This window comes from Hemitrygon akajei, chromosome 6, assembly GCF_048418815.1.
Source record: "Hemitrygon akajei chromosome 6, sHemAka1.3, whole genome shotgun sequence".
Classification (NCBI taxonomy): Eukaryota; Metazoa; Chordata; class Chondrichthyes; order Myliobatiformes; family Dasyatidae; genus Hemitrygon; species Hemitrygon akajei.
Genome location: NC_133129.1, coordinates 178204621 through 178227486, shown reverse-complemented (window position 1 = coordinate 178227486; position 22866 = coordinate 178204621). Strand labels below are relative to the sequence as shown.

General features: G+C 38.6%; 1 protein-coding gene across 1 annotated transcript in view; it reads right to left on the bottom strand.

Moving 5' to 3' along the window:
* Positions 1-20119, bottom strand: part of ccdc73 (coiled-coil domain containing 73) — a 197208-nt gene extending 177089 nt beyond the window's left edge. The window contains exon 1 of the mRNA XM_073049832.1: positions 20048-20119. The gene's annotated coding sequence lies outside the window, so the exon portion shown is untranslated. The remainder of the gene's footprint in view (positions 1-20047) is intronic.
* Positions 20120-22866: the final 2747 nt, after the last annotated feature.

Sequence of the window (22866 nt, the reverse complement as noted above, 5' to 3'; positions counted from 1 at the left end):
AACCTGAACATTTTTTTCTTTAAATACCGTAACTTAAATATTTTCTTAGCTATAAACATCAAAGCTTAGTACTTTATTTTCCCTTCAAATATTTTCCCTTCACAGTACAGACTGCTATAAATGCCTAATCTCAAACTTTTATTTATTAAAAAATACATCTTAAACACCCTGGGGTTGGATGCAAGATGGCCTACAAGTCTGATAGGGGTCAAGGTAATAACACAGAATGGACAAATTACACTGTCATTCCAGTTAAATTATTTAAGTTATTTAATTTGACCTGTGGATAGTCCCTTGTCTTCTCATCACAAATGTTGCCATGCCTGACTTTTAAGTGGGAGGTCTTCACTGGAGATGATCCTTTAATGGAACCAAACCATTCTCCATTTAACCCATAACGTTATCAATCATGTACAGGGATAAATGAGCCCGTAAGAATTTGCCAGTATCACAAATGACACTGTGACCTGAGGCCAACATCTTTATTTGCTTCTCCACTGGTTCAGTTCAGTGGATATTAACCAATTTTATAATCCATGAAAGGAAAAATTAAAAGGACATCATCCATAAAGCAGAATTATTTCTAGCAGCAACAAAGTGATTTTGTATTATCTTTATGAATTATATGGTCTTACAGTAACAGTGTAATGAAAATAAAAATGATAATAATCAGTGCCTTGGGCAAACACTAATATGCATTTAATCACATTGCAAAACCCCATTTATCACCAGAGTTGAATGCAAGCAACAGTAAATGGTATGTGTATCCTTTTTACAAAGATCAGGACATCTACTGTGACATTTGCCTACTCTGAGCATCATAACAACAATTTATACAAACATTAAGAGAGCCTATATTTATTATACGTTGATGAATTTCAGATATTCTGGTCTTTCTCATTTCTTGATTTTAAAGCCATGATTTTCAAAATCCATTAATACTAAATAAAATAGTGCATGAAAATGCAAGTCAAAAACAATTATGCATAAATACTACGTAGTAACATTTGCACAAAAAAAATCACAATTATACAAAATACTGCAAATTAGGTGAATATTTAACATTTTAAAGCACCTTATGCATCAGGCATTGATAGCCAGTTAGAATATAATCATCAATAAAATCAAAACAATTTTTAAATTCATCTTACATCATACTTTCAATAGCATTATTGATTGTTAATTTATCTTATACCTACAATCTAAATGTTTTGCAGAACTATAGGATGCAGAAAAGCTCAAAAAGCTTATTGATCACAGGGCAAATTGGTGAAAAAATGGCATGATGAGTCTAATACCCACAGAAGAACATAATTATTTCATAATTTTTCTTGTAAATCTTCACTTAACATCAAATTCTTTGATAGAAATTTTTAAAGTTGCTGTATTCCAAGAGTTTACACTAGGTTTATTTATTAATTTTTACTGATTTCTTGTTGCAAAATTTGTTCCAGATTTACAAAATACTGCATGATTTTGAAATGTACTGTAATCAACAACCTGTGACAGACATAAGGAATTTTGGGTAGTTTGGTGAAGACAGTACATGGAGTTTTGACAAAAAAGGAAATTATGCACTGAACATCAACTACAAAGTAAATGAATTGAATTTTATTTCAAATAATCTTACAGAGAATGTTGTTTTTGACAGACAAGACAAAGTGTCATCCAATTTACTTCAAAATATTCCCGTGTATTTAAACCAAGTAAATGTCACAATGGCGTAATATACATCCCAATGAATGATGTACATCCATAATGAAATAATACAAATATTCCACTTCCTCTGTTTCTGCAAGACAAACAATTTGCAAGAAAATAAGAAACTGCTGGGAAGTTTGCACATTTTATATGGTGTTTCAGGAATCAAGTTTGCACCAAAAATTTTGTTATCATCCATCACCCCTTGAACTGACAGCACCTCATTTTAGAAAGCCAGTATTCATTTCACTGGACCTTTCTGGAGCTCAGGCTAACACTCCCTTTGCTCCATTAATCATAATTATTATAAAAACAATTTAAACTAGTTTGTCAACTGATGTGCCCTTGGATCAGTGATACTCAAAGAACATCCACAACTCTGTATCAATTATATGCTACTAGGTTTAATTTGGTCTTCAATCTCGGGGACTTTCCTGATGAAAAATTATGCTTCAGATGATTTGGTATGTCACCAAAGACTTTAACAGATTTCTACAGATGTAGCATGGAGAGCATTCTAACTGGTTGCATCACCATCAGTATAGAGGCATCAATGCACAGGACTTAAAAAACTCAGCAAGATTCAAAGGCACTAGTTTCCCCACAGTTGTGTATTTAATATTTCAGTAATATTTGAGTAATATTGTTAATATATTGTTTGATTAAGCACTCTTGTTCATATAAATAATTAATTAGATTATGGCATAGGTCATCACGCCACCATGCCATACATGCGTGTCTCACTAAAAGTGAAAAACAGAACTAGGTCTCTCAAGACTCCCTTGCTTTTTCTGAATAGTTTTATGTTTTTGAATTACTAAACGTAACAGTGGTAATGAGGTATTTTTAAAATGAACCTGAAACAACTACCTACCTGTTGAAGCACAGCGAGATGTTCGAGTTTTAAAAAAAGCAGCACAGCATGTCTCTTTTGAAGGGAGAGATAATTTAAAAAAGGCAGAAAACAAACAAATTCATGGGTTCATATACATTTGGTACTGAGTGTTAATAATCATAAATAACAAAAAAGAAATGGGTGGGCTACAGCGAAACAATAGATGCGATGGATTGCATAAGAGATAACCGGAATATGTATATTGAGTGAATTGAGCAGTATTTTAAAGCAAATGGAATAGCCAATGAGAAGCAAATATCAGTTTTGCTGAGTGCATTGGATTTAAAGGCATATAGCTTTCTTACAGGTTTAACTGCTCCAACCAAACCAGCCAAAGTTAACTTTGCTAATATTTTGAAAGAAATGCAGGAACATTTAGACCAGGGTTTCTCAACCTAGGGTTTCATGCGATTTAAAAAGATAAACAAAAATTTTTGAACTTCCCACAACACACAATGCTAGTGCTCGTAGTGGTAGGCAGTGACCGAGCCGTCCCGTTAGCAATCTCGTTAGAGGTCTCTCAACACAGTATGGCAGTACACAGTCAGACTATGTTTAGTTGGTTGAGTCCATTTCAGTTTTTGACATGAGATAGGGGAGGCCATTGATAATTGGTGAGTGCTGTATTGTACAGGAGGAGGACCGTAGGCTGATGAGGAGCGTGAAGTGTGTTTTCCGAGCATTGAATGGACTCGCCCACTTTTATATTTTATTAACCCGTGTTTTCTAGACATGTCTGATGGTCCAATGTGGTGATGTTTGAATTACAATCCTCTGAGTCATTTCACTGCACTAGTGCAACAACGGACACAAAAAATTCTGTCATTACAATGAAAGCTGCTTATCAAATGAGTTTTACATGGACTGGTGATCCAAGTTCTCTTAGTCCATTGTGCCTAGTCTGTAGCAAGCAACTACAAATGCAGCAATGGCTACAGCAAAAATTCATAAGACAAACATAATAAATTTCTGTTAAATAACTGGCTTAAGCCAAAATGGGATTTAATATTTCTAATGATAGGCTTGATAGATTTAATTTAAGTAAAGGTTATAAATTGATTTTAATTAATGTTGTAAATAACATTAATTAAAATCAATTTACAACCTTTATTTAGCTTACTTTTCTTGAAATTAATCTTTCTTTCCTTTTCATAAATTTTAAAAACTCTTAAGACAAACATAATTAATTTCAAGAAAGGTAAGCTAAACTTTACCTGTTTTTTTCTACACAGAATAGATGATATCTTTGCAAACCTTTCTGAGGGAAACACTTCATCAAAGTGGACTTAACTGAGGCCTACTTCAGATGGAGACAAAAGTCCAAAATGTTTCTCAGCATAAACACTCAAAGGGCTTTATAATGATAATAGGCTTATTTTTGGAGTAGCATCTGCACCTGCACTCTGGCAGAAAGCGATGGACCAGGTGCTCCAGGCACTCAGTGTTACCTGGATAACATTATTGACCATAAGACATAGGAGCAGAATTAGGCCATCTGGCCTATTGAGTCTGCTCCACCATTCAATCATGGCTGATCCTTTTTTTTCTCAACCCCAGTGCCTAGCCTTCTCCCCGTAACCTTTGATGCCATGCCCAATCAAGAACCTATCAATCTCTGCCTTAAATACACCCAATGACCTGGCCTCACAGCTGCATGTGGCAACAAATTCCACAAATTCACCACCCTTTGGCTAAAGAAATTTCTCTGCATCTCTGTTTTGAAAGGGCACCCCTCTATCCTGAGGCTGTGCCCTCTTGTCCTAGACTCTCCCACCATGGGAAATATCTTTTCCACATCTTCTGTGTCTAGGCCTTTCAACATTTGAAAGGTTTCAATGAGATCCCCTCCCCCATCCTTCTGAATTCCAGCGAGTACAGACCCAGAGCCATCAAACGTTCCTTGTATGATAACCCTTTCATTCCTCGAATCATCCTTGTGAACTTCCTCTGGTCCCTCTCCAATGCCAGTACATCTTTTCTAAGTTGAGGGGCCCAAAACTGTTCATGATACTCAAGGTGAGAATTCACCAATGCCTTTTAAAACCTCAGGATCACATCCTTGTTCTTGTATTCTAGACCGTTTGAAATGAATGCTAACATGGCATTTGTCATCCTCACCACCAACTCAACCTGCAAGTTAACCTTCAGGGTGTTATGCACAAGGACTCCCAAGTCCCTCTACATTTCAGATTCCCGGACTTTCTCCCCATTTAGAAAATAGTCTGCACATTTATTTCTACTACCAAAGTGCATAGCCATGCATTTTCCAACATTGCGTTTCTTTTCGCCCATGCCTGAATGCTGTCTTGGTGTTGTTGATGCATGCAAGGCTGCTTCAGTTGATGAATTGCAAATAGGCTTGTACAATATGCATTGATACATTTCTGAGTGAACATCCTCAGTTTAGTATCATGACAAAAGATCATAGATGAAGCAGCTGAATTTGGTTGGTTCAACAACACTCCGAGGAACTCCTACAATTCTGGGCTGGGATTATTGACCTCTGATGACAATCTTATTTTAGGTGAGATATTACTCAAACCATAAGCCTTTTCTCTTTGATACACACTGACATAGGTTTTACCAGAGCATATCAATGCTGCACTTGATCAGACGCTGCATCAATTTCTAGAATTCAGCTGTAACCCACATTTCGATCAAGGCTGAGATAAAGTCCATAACCAAGTGGTCCTGATTGGTCCAAATTGGACATCAGTGGTGTATTGTTACTGTTAAGGATAGTAAGGAATATCTACAAAATCTCAAGACAGTTAGAAGATTAGAAGATTATCAGCTCAGAGCCCGACACAGCAAATGTGAGTTTTTTAAACCAAGCATCTCTAACTGTGGTCACACCATTGACACACAAGTGTGCTGAGAAAATTCAAGCAGTGGTGGATTCCCCAAGGCCAAAAGACATGCTATAGTTGTGGTCTTTTTTTAGGATTTGTCCATTACTATAACATGATTCTGCCAAACCTTGCTACTGTGCTCCACCCTTTGATGCCATTACTACAGATCGGGAAGAAATGGCAATGGCAAAGCGGTGTGTGGTGGCTTTCCAAAAGGTAAAGGAAATGATGATGTCAGACATTGTACTGAAATAATGATCCACGTTGTCCAATGAAGCTTGTCTGTGACACCTCGGCTTATGGTATAGGTGCAGTCATGTCACATGTTATGAGTGATAGAAGTGAACACCCCATAGACTTTGTGTCATGTTCCCTTATCTCTGGAGAGAAAATGTACAGATTGACAGAGAGGCCTTGAATCTGGTTTGGGGTGTAAAACCTTTCCACCAGTACTTGTATGTAAGACAGTTTACCCTCATCGCTGATCATCAACACTGGCGTCCATTTTCAACCCACAAAGAGAGTGTTCCACTAACAGCAGCGGCACAAATCCAGAACTGGGCTCTGTTTCGTAGAAAGCACAAGTATAAGATTGAACTCAAGAGGATAACTAGTCATGGAAATGCTGATGGAGCATCTGGAGAAAGGAGAAGAAAAGTATCAAGAGCTGTCAGAACCACTTCCTACATTCACCATGGGGGAGGCCCCAGAATCTAAGATTGTTTCATAGCCACAAGTCTCACCTGCCAAGCAGAGTGACCCCCCCCCCCCCACCCCGCCAAATCAGGAACGATGCTATCCCACAAAAGTAAGAAATCCTCCACAATGATTAACCTTTAAGCCTGAATGGAACAATTTAAAATTCACTGTGATGTGAATGTCGATACAGTAGTACACTGTGTCTATATATGTGTGTGTGTATGTATATATACGTTGACATGCATTCTATATTGAGTTGGAGTTTATTGCTAAGCAGGCAGGAGGATTGTGTATTTAATATTTCAGTAATATTACAGCAATATTGTAAATATATTGTTTGATTAAACATTCCTGTTGGTTTAAATAATTTATTATGGGTTATATGTAAAAGTATGTGAATGGCACGTGTCATCACTCCACCACATCATACGTGCACATCTTGCTGAAAGTAAATAATGAAACTAAGACGCACATCCTTAGGATCCCTTGTTTTTCTTTTTGCTTATTTTTTGTTTGAATTACAAAACATCATACCCACCATCAAGGGCATATTCAAAAGGCAATGGCTGAAGAGTCCATTATTAAGGACTCCCATCATCCAAGTCATTTCCTCTTCTCATTATAACCATCAGGAGGAGGCACAGGAGCTTGAGGACCTACACTCAATGTTTTAGGAATAGCTTCTTCTCTTCTACTTCTGAACAGACCATGAACCCATGGACACCACCTCACTATTTTGCTCGTTTTGCATTTTCAATATATTTCTTAACGTAACTTATAGCATTTTTAGGTATTGCAATATATGACTACCGCAAAATAACTAACTTCATGACATATATCAGTGATAATGAATCTGTTTCTGATTTTAAATCCCTCGTTATTCAAGCAAAAATACTAAACCATTCCAATCTATTGACCTTTTTTCTTAAAATGTTAACATGTCCCAACAATGTCAATAATACTGATAAATGCCAACTCTTGCTAAAAACATGGGCAAAACTATTACTGAATTTAATGTCTGCACTGATTCTAATTCCAAGAGTTATGTGCATTTGAACATTCCATTTCCTGTGGATTCAATCTCCAGAAGCTTTTTCCTTTATCAATAGATGAGCAATAAGAGCCATATTAACAAGATGTACATTTTGCAGACACTTAATACTCAGAAAGCATATTTTAAACAGTGGTAGAAACACACACTTTGCTGATCTGTTCTTATTTCATTTCATCTAGAGAATTTATTTCAAACCATTATATTGATGTCTGGAAACATTCTAACAACAACAACAGTGCATATAAGGTGTAAAGTGATATAATCTCAACATTTAAAGTTTAAGCTGCTACAACCATGATGGTAGAAGTAGGTATGTAAAAAATTTAAAATACAGCATGTGAAAATTTTTGGAAGAGTTTATAAATACTTGTAAAATTATTTGTCGAAACAAATAAGGTGCTCCAACAATTCCACAAATTATAAGGAGGTAGAAATCACTAATAGCAAACCTTTAGGATTTGTAATTGGTTATTTGAAACAAGGTTAAGACAATGACCTGAAGATGAAGGGAAGACCCCAAGTATAAAGGTCATGAAAGACATGCTTTATTGCTAACAATGTGGTTAAGTGCCTGTAGGACAAGTGTTAAAAACATTAGTCCAGATACACATAACCTTTAGACAATAACGCCCCAAGCAACACATCGACAGCATTTCAGATATAGCAAACATGGTATTATTTTTCCAAAAGTTCATCATATATCTATTTGAATAGAGGAAATATCTTCACTAAAATACTAACTTACAAGGCTGGCTCTGTATGTTATTACTAGATATGTAATCCTGATAACTTTCACACTAAAATATGTAAAGGTTCCTTACCTGCTCTATTGATAGCAGTTAACACTACAGAAGCACCCCACATATAGTTCTCAATCTACACTGTACTAAATAGCAATAGGCTCAGTCAAACTGCAACTTTTGAAATAGGATAGGATAGAAAAGGAATTGGGACTTATATTCCTTCCACATTGTAGCTTTAATAAAGTGTGACCCCCCCCCCCAAGGTGGTTTTATTTCTTCAGCCAAAATTAAATGATACTCTATCCAATTTTTCAAGGTGCATTATACAAAATGATTTCATATTATTTAACTAATTATGATAATATTTTAAAATATTAAATAGCAAAGTTTCACAACTATGAGCTCAAAAATTAGGAAAATTATTTCTTATAACTCCTAGTAGAAATTTCACCACAGTACAAGAGGAATTTCAAATCTGAGTATCCTGTTGATCCAATGCAATTTACATCAGCTACAGTAACACCATAATTCCATACAGTACAGGTTTACAAAATCCATAGAATGGTTAATATTCCAATTACTTCTATTCAACTAAAATGAAATCCAAATTTAGGATAGTAAGTTTTGAACACGATCATCTGAAGTTACTTTCTCACTTAGTTTGTTAATCTGTTAACCCTTTCATTAAAATTAAAAAGGAAAAATTCACATTAAGCATTTACACATTGCTATTCAACGACAGATCATAAAAACAAGAGATTCTGCAGATACTAGAAATCCAGAGAAACACAAATGCTAGAGGAACTCAACAGGTTAGAAACATAGAAAACCTACAGCACAACAATACAGGCACTTTAGCCCACAAAGCTGTGCCGAACATTTCCTTACCTTAAAAATTACCTAGGGTTACCCATAGCCCTCTATTTTTCTAAGCTCCATGTACCTATCCAGGAGTCTCTTAAAAGACCCTATCATATCCACCTCCACCACTGTCGCTGGCAGCCCGTTCCCTGCACTCACCGCTCTCTGTGAAAAAAAAACTTACCCCTGATAAATCCTCTGTACTTACTTCCAAGTATCTTAAAACTGTACCCTTTCGTGCCAGCCATTTCAGCCCTGGGTAAAAACTTCTGACTATTCACAAGGTCAATGCCTCTCATCATCTTATACACCTCTATCAGATCACCTCTCATCCTCCTGTGAGGCAAGTTAGGCCGCATTTATGGAAAAGAATAAATGGTTACCACTTGGTCCAAGACCTTTCATCAGGACTCGAAAGGAACAGGGAAAAAGCCACAATATGAAGGTGGAGGGAGGAGAAGGAGTTACAAGCTGGAAGATGATAGGTGAAACCAGGTGGGTGGGTGAAGAGGAATGAAGTGAGAAGCTGGGAAGTCAGAGTGGAAAAGTTAGAAGGCTGAAAAAGGATATGACAAAAGTGTTGAGTGGGTCATGGAAGAAAGGAGGAGGGGCCCCAGAGTGAGGTGATAGGCAGGTGAGGAGAAAAGTTATGAGGGGAGCTAGAGTGGGGAATAGAAAATAGGTGTGGGAGTAGGCCATTTGGCCCTTCAAGCCAGCACCACCATTCACTGTGATCATGGCTGATCATCCACAATCAGTAGCCCATTCCTGCCTTCTCCCCATATCCCTTGACTCCACTATCTTTAAGAGCTCTATCTAACTCTTTCTTGAAAGAATCCAGAGAATTGGCCTCCACTGCCTTCTGAGGCAGAGCATTCCACAGATCCACAACTCTCTGGGTGAAAAAGTTTTTCCTCAACTCCGTTCTAAATGGCCTACCCCTTATTCTTAAACTGCGTCCTCTGGTTCTGGACTCCCCCAACATCGGGAACATGTTTCCTGCCTCTAGCGTGCCCAATCCCTTAATAATCTTATATGTTTCAATCAGATCCCCTCTCATCCTTCTAAATTCCAGTGTATACAAGCCCAGTCACTCCAATCTTTCAACACGTGACAGACCAGCCATCCCAGGAATTAACCTCGTGAATCACACTGCACTCCCTCAATAGCAAGAATGTCATTCCTCAAATTTGGAGACCAAAACTGCACACAATATTCCAGGTGTGGTCTCACCAGGGCCCTGTACAACTGCAGAAGGACCTCTTCACTCCTATACTCAACTCCCCTTGTTATGAAGGCCAATATGCCATTAGCTTTCTTCAATGCCTGCTCTACGTGCATGCTTACTTTCAGTGACTGATGAACAAGAACACCTAGATCTCGTTGTACTTCCCCTTTTCCTAAATTGACACCAGATAGTAATCTGCCTTCCTGTTCTTGCCACCAAAATGGATAACCTCACATTTATCCACATTAAACTGCATCTGCCCACTCACCCAAACTGTCCAAGTCACCCTGCATTCTCATAACATCCTCCTCACATTTCACACTGCCACCCAGCTTTGTGTCATCTGCAAATTTGCTAATGTTACTTTTAATCCCTTCATCTAAATCATTAATGTATAAATGTAGCTGCAGTCCCAGCACCGAGCCTTGCGGTACCCCACTAGTCACTGCCTGCCATTCTGAAAGGCACCCATTAATCCCTACTCTTTGTTTCCTGTCTGTCAACCAATGTCCTACACATGTCAGTGCCCTACCTTCATCTGGAATGGACAAAGAGGAAAGAGAGCAGGGGAACTATTTCCAGAAGTTAGAGAAATTGATGTTCATGACATCAGGTTGGAGGCTACTCAGATGGAATATGCTCCCCCAAACTGAGAGTGGCCTCATCGTGGCAGAAGAGGCGGCCATGGACCAACGTGTTGGAATGGGAATGGGGGCTGGAATTAAAACTGTTGGCCACCAGAAAAAAACTCTGCTTATTGCTGACAAAGCAAAGGTGCTTGACAAAGTGGTCCCCTAACTTACATCAAGCCTCACTGAAGTAGAGGAGCCCTCTTTATAGTGTTAAACTTCAATGTAAGAACAAAAGAAAAATACCCAACAATGCTGGGCATAAACTATCACAGAGCTCCTTATATTCTCTTCTATTTATTTCTTAATAGATTGCAAAAAAAAAGCTATGTTTCAAGTGATGAATACACTCCACAAAGAGGCAATAGTCTCTAACCTGAAACAAAAAAATCCACTTCACGATTATCCATTTGCCTGAACTCGTGCTACTATGAAGTCAAAATAAGTATGTAAAGGTTTAACCTCCAAACAGACCGAAGTTTTTCAGAATGTTTATTAGAAGCTTCAGGTGGTGAGGTTGAGATACGCCACTACAAAAGGAGGGGTAAGGAGCTCCTTCCCTCCCCTAGCCTGCTGTCATCTTTGGGCAAGGTATACCACCTGCTTAGCCCCTCCACCCCTGACCAGGGTCACATGAAGTTATGGGAGCCGGTAGTGGATGGGCATATGAGCAGCTGGTGAACACCACAAGTCCTGATTATGCAATCACTGAGACCAAAGAGAATTGATAATATCTGGGGTCACGTGTCATGTAAAAGACACTGCTCAGAAGGCAATGGCAAACTACTTCTGTAGAAAACTTTGCCAAGAACAGTCATGGTCATGGAAAGACCATAATCACCCACATCATACAACATGGCACATACAAAGATAGGATCAGAACCTTTGCTAAGCTTTAACAGTTAAACTGCCTATCTAAAAGAATTACTGTAAGTATCTCAGCTCTATAACACTCTGGTTTGAATACTTGGAGTACTGTGTTCAGTTCTGGTCCTCATTATAGGAAGGATGTGGATGGTTTAGAGAGTGCAAAGGAGCTTTACTAGAACGCCACCAGTATTAGAGAGCATGTCTTATGATGAAAGGTTAAGCAAACAAGGGCTTTTCTCTTTGGAGCAAAATGAGAATGAGAGGCAACTTAATATAGAGGTATGAGATAAGAGGCAGTGATGGAATATATAGGGTTATATAGAAGAGAGGGGTTAGATTGATCTTGGAGTAGGTAAAAAGGTTGGCACAACATTGAGAGCTGAAAAGCCCATTCTGTGTTATACGGTTCTATGCTCTAACACTATACGTTCAGACATTTGGCAGTTGTTAGCAGCCACAGTAATATGGTTACCAATACTCCATCATCATCAGGAAGGAGGTAGTTTCTTATTTAAAGTAATGGAAGGCTAACAGAGTCAACAAAGCTCATCTCTTCCCATGTTGTATCTGTTTTTAATAATTTCAGCAGGAGCATCAATGAGGTGTTGACTTGTAAAGTGAGTTATTGTCATAATCATTTGAATGCTTAGCAATTCATTTTCCAATATATAGAAGAAATGTACATGGCAATACATGTAATGTTACCAGTACACACAGAAACACACACACACACACTTACTTTCATTTGGTCCTCGAGTTATATTGTTGCTGAATTAGATGTTCTCCAATTGGAAACTCTAAAAATAACCTTTGATGCTGACCCAAATGCAGACCGGTTGTTTGCAGACAATACCATAAGAAAATCAAAAGGAACAGAAGTGCACTATAGCACATCAACAAAATATTCAACATGGGCAAGTTTCTTAATTCCTAACTTTCAGTTAGTTTGGACCTACTTATTCATTTAGTTTGCAAATTGGGAAATGAAATTCTATTTAGAGCCTGATTTACTATATGCTAAATCATAAGCAGTGTCATAAGATATTTTTCTCTTCTTACTAGCACAATATCACTTAAGTTATATGCATGATCACTGTATAACCATGGGAAATGAGGTTCTACAAATTCAAATAAATCTGCAGATGCTGGAAATCCAAGGCAACACATACAAAATCCTGGAGGAACACAGCAGGTTAGGCACCATCTGTGGAGATGAATGAATAAACAGTTGACATTTCCTGCCAAGACCCTTCATAAGGACTAATTAAGTTCTGGAGGTTCTAATTAAGTTTCAAAGATCATCACTGGAGCTAGTTAACATTACACCATCAAAAATGCATTATGTCTGCAAGAAATAAACATAATCAGAAAGTACCTTCCTTACATATATCAAAAATGTATTCTTTTATTTGTCATTTCTGTTTGGCATTAAATCCTATATAGGCACTTCTTATAGCTACCAAGTGGTCTATTCTATTTCCACATTGCTACTTTTGGTTTTGGTCTTCAATAACACTTTAAAATCTAAGTGCACGTTTATTACTTCCCAAGGGTTCACCAATTTCTTCCCTACAAATTAGTCCTCATGGACTGCTGAACACTAAAGTTAATGCAACATCTACTCCAATATTCTGCTTATGGGCCTCCCAAAGGCATTCATATGGTGGAAAATGTGTTTATTTTCAGTCTTACACAGGGTAGGGCAAGAGGACAGCAGGTTGAAATCCTGGATTTGTTCAAATTCGGTCACCAGCTTAATAAAGAATTTATGATGTAGATAAAATACTGCCCTTAATTCATCTAAAACAAGGCTTGGCTGTTTTGTGACAAGAGTATTCTCATTCATTTTCCCGGCTGATAACAGCTCAGGAGACCAATCGCTTTTCAAATTAGGAATTTCACATCAGTATCACCCATAAGTTTGAAAGGAGAATGTCACAGTTTAAAAATTTGAAATCACACCATTCATAAATTTGGAAGTATTCAATCATCATAGTAAAAGAAAAAAACAATACTAACAGAGGGGCAATTTGTTCACTGGTAGTGATTTTTCATTTATCAAAAAAGAGTATAATGTAATATATGTATTCTGTCCAATGCACACATTTTCATGTGGTCCCCTCAAGGTCAGGTTGTCGACTAAAGATCTGAAGAATGATGGCAAAATTCCCACCTTCTGAACAAATGTATATTTGGTAGATTCAGCAGGTGAGAACCCACTAAACTGAAATTTAATTTATTATTTGTTTTAAGGATACATAAAGAATCCCTTGACATCTGCTGCATCATGCCAAGATTATAACATTAAAATTCATCCGCTGTTATTTTTCCTACAATTTTTAGACCAGTTGAAATATATCAAACTGCAGCATCAGTCAGTTACATGCACTCAATATTAACCTGCACTGCATTCACTGCAAAATATTGCAAGTATACTATCAGCCTTGTTATATGAAATTACATTAAAACCTTATTAGATGTCTACATCTGTAAACCAGCATCAATTTGCACTTATATAGGCAGCAAGAAGCAAAACTGTCAGAATAGGGAAAGACAGAAACAGGTAGTTTTTGGTTGCTGAGAAGATGAATGAATGGAACAAAGAAAATATCAGATAGGTTGAGACTAAGGCTACGTCCACACTACACCGGATAAATCTGTAACCGAAGCTTTTTCTCTTCGTTTTTACCCTTCATCCACACTAAAATGGCGTTTTCATCCCCGAAACCGGAGCTTTTCAGAAACGCTCTTCAAAGTGGGTATTTTTGAAAACGCCGGATTGGCTGGATCAGTGTGGACGGTGTAACCGGAGAAATCTGAAAACACTGTCAGACGGCAGCGCACTATTTCATTGTTTTCTTGAATGCAACCTAACAATTTCAGAACAGACAGCAACAAAATCTACGCCAGAAGAGTTAGAAATGTACTCACCAAATACTTTGACCCATAACTTACTGAATAAATAAGCATACTCACTTTGCCCTGCTTTCTGTCCTTGCTCGTAATGAAGGTGGTTTACCTATTTATGCAAGTACTTCTCTGACAATAGATATGTAACAGCCTAATGTAACATTGTATGGAAATACAAGATAACACTGATGCAGACATGTTTTATACATTTAACAAGGTGCTTTATTAATGCAAGAGAGTTTAGTCAGTTTTTCAATGTTCGTCGTCAACCGGGTCAATTTGTCTGTGAACTTCCTGTTGATTGCCTCTGTACACTCCAGTATTTGTTTTTTTTTTACTTTTAAGTTCTCCTGCATGAAAGTCAACAGCTGTCCGTCGTTTTAAGATTTTCTAGTCTGTAACTACACAAACGCGCACTTTTACGGCGAGATTTGACACCAAACATGTCGCTTGTTTTTGGTAGATGTGTCCTGCGCATGCGCAGGAGGAGGAGATTCGCCGAAATCTCAGTTTCAATGTGGATAGAGATATTTTTTAAAACGCATAGTGTGGACACCTATCGTTTTTATGCAAAACCGGCGTTTTCAAAATTATCCGGTCTAGTGTGGACGTGGCCTAGGAGTCGCTGTAGGGAAGAAATTGTAGAGGTTACCTGTCAGTCGGTAATGGGGCAAATTAGCAAGAGGTAAATTGAACAAAAGCTGTGAAATGAGGGCAGTTAGAGAGCAAAGTGCAAACAAGGGAACATAAACACAAGAGATCCCGCAGATGCTGGAAATCCAGAGCAACACATACAAAATGCTGGAGGGACTCGACAGGTAAGACAGCATCTACAGAAATGTATAAACAGTTGATGTTTCAGGCCGAGACCCTTCATTAGAACCGGAAAGCAAGAGGAAAGACTTCCTTTCACTTTCCTTTTCAGTCCTGATGAAGGGTTCTCAGCCTGAAATGTTGACTGTTTATTCATTAACAAGGGAACATAAAAGATGTGAAATGCAGAACTCTAGAATAGTCCCAAGAATTGAAAGAGAAAACCTGAGTCAGTATCACAGACGAATATCTGTCAGCAGTAATGGCCAGATAGCGAAGTTACCTGGAATTGGAGCTTCTACAGACTTTCTCATGTTTGTGAAATTGCAGCATTTGTATTGATTCTAAAAGTTTGCAACATGCACTGCCAGGAGTGTTGGTAGAGGTGTTTTAGAGACTCCTAGATAGACATGTGAATATACAGTGAATGGAGGGATATGGACCACATGCTGGCAGAATGGTTTAGTTGTTATTAACTTGATTCGTTTGGCAAAATGTCATAGGCCAAGGAACCTGGTCCTATGCTGTACTGTTCTATGTCTATATCCCTCACTGCTTCACTGCAACATTATCAAACAAAAGGTGAGATGTTGCAGTGGATTTCTGGTCCGAACATCATAGAGTGAAACAGGATACAATGTATTCAAATAGAACAATTTCATTGTTAGGAGATAGAATGGAGACTGTGGTGGATGGCTTCAGTTTTTTCAAAATTCAGCTGGAGAAAATTTTCTGTTTATTTCTTGACTTGAAATGTATTGATAAGACAAAACTAATTTACCTGGTCCTGAATCCGCAACTGATAATCAAAATTCATTAATCTGTACTTGGATTTGTCTCACAATCCCTTTTGGTAAGAATAGTTTTGGCAAATAACTTATTCATAAGTATGCTGAGTTAGTCTTATGCTATCCATAAAGCACAGAAAGACTGACCTCCAATTTAAGAAAAACTATAAAAATAGAGACAAAGTAGTTATTGAAGCACCAAGTTTACAAAACATCCTGAGTGCAACCTGCCAATGTAATTATTTGAAATGCACTTTATCTTGATCACCTCTAGTCACAATAGCCAGTTGAATCCAATGGCTTTGCTTAATTAGCTGTGCCTCAGTGTCAACACTCACTTCTAAATCAAAAAGTTCTGAATCACCACTGTACTCTTTCTAATAGCACCATATCCTTCCTGTAGTATGGCAAAAGAATGGTATACAGTCGGCCCTCCTTATCCACTGGTTCCGCATGCGCGGATTCAACCAACCGCGAATCGGGAAAACCCAGAAGTCCTCTCTCCAGCATTCATTGTTTGAGCTTTGTTCGCCTCTCATCTCGTTCGGTCGCTACTTTGTTTCTGTGAAAAAAATTGCTCCTAAAAAGCAATTAAGTGGTCTAAGCAATTCCTCAAAGGCTAAGAGGGAGCATAAAGCGCTATCCCTTGCCAAGAAAGTAGAAATCTTAGATCTTTTGAAAAGTGGCATGTCACTTCCCAAAGTGGTCCTTAGCCCTCAACCTCCACAGATCCTGACTTTATTGAGCCTCCTCCAAAGCGTCCTTATTCCCTAAACAAGACAGTGTAACAACTACTTACATAGCATTTCCATTGTATTAGGTATTATAAGTACTGTAATCTAGAACTGATTAAAAGTATTACTCGTTGTTTGAGCATTGTTCGCCTCTCATCTCATTTGCTACTTGTGTTGTGAGCGAGAGGAAGGAGTTTAAAGCTAGTAAGGGATGGCTGGCTAGCTCTGTAAAGCACTACAGTCTCAAGAGCTTAAAGATCATGGGAGAGTCAGGATCACCTGATGCCAAGGCAGCATCAGCGTTCCCAGAAGAGCTACGATAGTTCTATCTGTACTGAACATGTACAGACTTTTTTTTCTTGTCATTATTTCCTAAATAATACAGCATAGCAACTATTTACATAGCATTTACATTGTAATATGTATTATAAGTAATCTAGAGATGAATTAATTAAAGTATACAGGAGGATGTGCGTAGGTTATATGCAAATACTACACCATTTTATATAAGGGACTTGAGCATCCGTGTTTTTTGGTATCCGCGGGGGACCCTGGAACCAATCCCCCATGGATAAGGAGGGCCGACTGTACTAGCAGATGTGTTTAAAGACATTTTCAATCTCTCATTGCTACAGTTGGAAGTCCCCTCCTCCGCTTCAAAAGGGCAACAATCATACCAGTGCCCAGGAAGAGCAGGGTGAGCTGGCGTAACAACTCTCATGCAATAGCACTCACATCTACAGTGAAGAAATGCTTTGAGAGGATAGTTATGACTAGAATCAACTCCTGCCACAGCAAGGACCCAGACCCACTGCAATTTTCCTATCACCACAATAGTTCTACAGTGTATGCGATCTCAATGCGGTCTTGGATTGCCTGGACAATACTAATATTTATGTCAGTCTGCTGTTTATGGACTGCAGCTCAGCATTTAACACAATCATTCCTACAGATCTGATCAAAAAGCTCTAAAACTTGGGCCTCTGTACCTCCCTCTGCAACTGGATCCTTAAACTTCCTCACTGAAAGACCACAGTCTGTGTAAATCAGAAATAACATCTCCTCCTCCCTGATAATCAACACTGGTGCACCTCAAGGATGTGTTCTTAGACCACTGCTCTACTCTCTCTACCCATGACTATGCGGCTAGGCACAACTGAAATGCCATCTATAAATTTGCTGACAGTGCAACTATTCTTGGCAGAATTTCAGATGGTAGCAAGAAGGCATGCAGGAGTGAGATGTGTCAGCTATTTGAGTAGTGTTACAAAAACAATGCACTCAGTGTTAATAAGACCAAAGAATTGATTGTGGACCTTAAGAAAGAGAAGTCAAGGGAATAATGCAAGTCCTCTTCGAGGTATCAGAAATAGAAAGAGTGAGCAGTTTCAAGTTCTTAGGTGTCAACATCTGAGGATCTGTCCTGGGTCCAACATATCGATGCAGCTATAAAGAAGGCACAACTGCATTTCATTTGTTTGAGGAGATTTGGTATGTCACCAAGGACACTCGCAAATTTCTATAGATGCATCATGGAGAGTATTCTAACTGGCTGCATCACCATCCAATATGGGTTGGTGGGGAAGGTGGGAGGGATTCACTGCACAGAATCGAAGTAAGCTGCAGAAAGTTGTAAACATAGTCAGCTCCATCATGGACACGAGCCTCCCAAGGATATCTTCAATGAGCAATGTCACAAAAAAGGCAACATCTATCAATAAGGACCCCCATCACCCAGAATATGTCCTCATTGCTACCATCAGAAAAAAGGTACAGGAGCATGAAGGCTCACACTTAACGATTCAGGAACAGCTTCTTTTCCTCTGCCATCAGAGTTCTGAATGGACATTGAACCCATGAACACCACCTCACTACTTTTATTTCTCTTTTTGCACTATTTATTCAACCTTATATACTTATGAAATTTTGTTTTATTATAATAATGTTATAACAGTATTATATATAATACTGTTGCCAGATAACAACACATTTCACAACATATGCCAGTGATATTAAACCTAATTCTGATTCAATACTCCAAGTACAGTCTGACCAATGCTTTGTACAACTGTACTTGACATCTCAACTCCCAATTCAAGACAATAGGGTCTTTTAAGAGACTCTCAGATAGGTACATGGAGCTTAGAAAAATGGGTCTATGCAGTAGCGAAACTCTAGTCAGATTCTAGAGTAGGATATGTGGTCGGCACAATATTGTGGGCCAAAGGGCCTGTAATGTGCTGTAGATGTTAATGTTCTATGTTCTTATACTCAGTACCTCGACCTAGGCACAGAAACATGCCACATGTTTTCTTCAACAGGCTATTTACCCCATCACCATTTTCAAGGCACAACGAACTTGCACCCAAAAGCCCCTACCAGTCAGAAAAATACTGCTCAACCACTATCCGCTCCACCCTGACACCAAACTAATTTTGGACCTTGTTTGCCAACACTTGGATCCTGTATGGCTTAATATTATTTTTGAAAGTAAAAGATTAAGCCCACTGGAATTACACAAAATGCTACAAGAACTCAGCAGGCCAGGCAGCATCTATGAAAAAGATAAACAGTCAATGTAAACAAATCAACAGTTTACTCTTTTCCATAGATGCTACCTGGCCTGCTGATTTCTTCAGTATTTTGTGTGTTGCTTGGATTTCCAGCATCTGCAGATTTTCGCTTTTTTGCGAAGCCCAATAGAAATCATGTTTGTTTTTACTGTAGTATAGCAACTAACAAAGAGATTTTTGCAAGACTAAGGGAGTGTTAGGGCAGCAAGAACAAACATCTCCATCATAAGCAAATTACGACTGCACATAAATTAACTGAGATACGATTTAAGAGAAATAGGCAATTCTGACCTTTGAAGATCCTTCACCATTTAATAAGATCATGGCTGATTTAATTCCGTTTTCATACCTAAATTTGGCAACTTTTTACATAATTTTTTAAAGTAAGAATCTCTCTAGCTCTATCTTAAAAATAGTGAAAATCAAGTTCCAAAAATTTTAAATCCTATGAAATTAAATATTGTGGTTCAGCAGTGACTTAAATTAGTTATGCATTATTTTTAACCGATGACACATAATTGTAAATTCTCCAATAGGGTGGCACATCCTCTCCATACCTACCCCATGAAAGTACTTACTCTTCTATATTCCAGCAAATATAACCTAGATTATGCAACATCTCTTCATGTAACCACACTTTGATTCCAGATACTAATCCAGTAATCCTTGTCTAAACTGCTTAAAATGCATTACCAACCTTCCGTAAGTAAAGGGACCACCGCAGTACATAAATGTAGTTGTGCGAATTCCTTGTATAACTGAAGCATAACTTCCACTATCAATAATTTATACGAATCTGGAGGTATTCTTAATTAGTAACTACATTTGCATGCAAACATGCACTAGAGTCCAAGTTCCAATGCAATCCCTTAACGTTAAGATAATGTCCTCTGTTTTTAGAATCATAGAACACTATAGCACAGAAACAGGCCCTTCAGCCCAGCTACTCCATGTTGAACCGTTAATCTGCCTAGTCACAATGACTTGAACCAGCTCCACAGCCCTCCATACCCCCTCATCCAAATTTCTTTTAAGTGTTAAAATAAAATCCCGCATCAATCACTTGTGCTGGCAGCTCATTCCACACTCTCACCACTCTGAATGAAGATGTTCCCCCTCAGGTTATCCTTAAAAATTTCAATTTGCACCCTTAACCCATGACCTTTATTTGTAGTCTCACCCAAACTGAGTGTGAGAGGCCTGCTTGCATTTACCCTATCTATACCCCTCATAATTTTGTATACATCTATCAAGTCTCTCCTCAAACTACTACTTTCTAGGGCAAGTCCCAGCAACATCTCTACACTCTTTCAATCTTATTTACATGTTCCTATAAGCAGAAGACCAAAAACTGCATAGAATACTCCAAATTAAGTCTCACCAGCATCTTATAGAACGTTAACATAACATCCCAACTCCTATACTCAATACATTGATTTATGAAGGCCAATGTACCCTATCTTTATGACCCTATCTACCTGTGACGCCACTTTCAAGGAATTATAAATCTGTATTCCCAGATCCCTCTGTTCTACCACACTTCTCTGAGCCCTATCCTGGTCGGTCCTCCCAAAGTGCAACACCTCACACCCGTCTGCATTAAATTCCATCTGGTCCAGGTTCCAACCCAATCTTGGTGACATCTTCAAATTTACTGAAATTTGCTGATCCAGTTTACCATATTGTTGGTACTATGACAAACAACAGACATAGCACCAATCCCTATGGCACACTAGTCACAGGCCTCCAGTCAGAATGGCAATCATCTACAATCTCTGATTTCTACCATGAAGCCAACGTCTAACCCAATTTACTACCGCATATTAAATGCCATGTAACTTAATCTTAACTAACCTCCCATGTAGGACCTTATCAAAATCCTTGCTAAAGTCCATGTAGACAACATCCACTGCCTTGCCTTCATCAACCTTCTTGGTAATTTCTTTGATAAACTCTAAGATTGGTTTGACATGTACAAAGCCATGCTGAGTATCCCTTTAAGATCCCTTTAAAAATCCATTTAAGATTTCCCCCATTTCTTTCAGCTCCACTCATAGATTACTATCCTGATCTTCCAGAGGACCAATCTTGTCCTTTGCTGTCCTTTTGCTCTTAATATATAACCATATAACAATATAACCATATAACAAGTCCGTGCCAAATGCTTACTCTCACCTAGTCCCACCAACCCGCACTCAGCCCATAACCCTCCACTCCTTTCCTGTCCATATACCTATCCAATTTTACTTTAAATGACAATACCGAACCTGCCTCTACCACTTCTACTGGAAGCTCGTTCCACACAGCTACCACTCTCTGAGTAAAGAAATTCCCCCTCGTGTTACCCTTAAACTTTTGCCCCCTAACTCTCAACTCATGTCCTCTTGTTTGAATCCTCCCTACTCTCAATGGAAAAAGCCTATCCACGTCAACTCTATCTATCCCCCTCATAATTTTAAATACCTCTATCAAGTCCCCCCTCAACCTTCTACGCTCTAAAGAATAAAGACCTAACTTGTTCAATCTTTCCCTGTAGCTTAGGTGCTGAAACCCAGGTAACATTCTAGTAAATTTTCTCTGTACTCTCTCTATTCTGTTAACATTTTTCCTATAATTCAGTAACCAGAACTGTACACAATACTCCAAATTCGGCCTTACCAATGCCTTGTACAATTTTAACATAACATCCCAACTCCTGTACTCAATGCTCTGATTTATAAAGGCCAGCATACCAAAAGCTTTCTTCACCACCCTATCCACATGAGATTCCACCTTCAGGGAACTATGCACCATTATTCCTAGATCACTCTGTTCTACTACATTCTTCAATGCCCTACCATTTACCATGTATGTCCTATTTGGATTATTCCTACCAAAATGTAGCACCTCACACTTATCAGCATTAACTTACAGCGGATGGGAGACTGTAGGTCTGACACAGTGGTCAGCAGCACAGGAGCGCCGCAGGGAACCGTACTCTCTCCGGTCCTGTTCACCCTGTACACATCAGACTTCCAATATAACTCGGAGTCCTGCCATGTGCAGAAGTTCGCTGATGACACGTCCATAGTGGGGTGTGTCAGGAATGGACAGGAGGAGGAGTATAGGAAACTGATACAGGACTTTGTGATATGGTGCAACTCAAACTACCTGCGTCTCAATATCACCAAGACCAAGGAGATGGTGGTGGACTTTAGGAGATCTGGGCCTCATATGGAGCCAGTGATCATTAATGGAGAATGTGTGGAGCAGGTTAAGACCTACAAGTATCTGGGAGTACAGTTAGACGAGAAGCTAGACTGGACTGACAACACAGATGCCTTGTGCAGGAAGGCACAGAGTCGACTGTACTTCCTTAGAAGGTTGGCGTCATTCAATGTCTGTAGTGAGATGCTGAAGATGTTCTATAGGTCAGTTGTGGAGAGCGCCCTCTTCTTTGTGGTGGCGTGTTGGGGAGGAAGCATTAAGAAGAGGGATGCCTCACGTCTTAATAAGCTGGTAAGGAAGGCGGGCTCT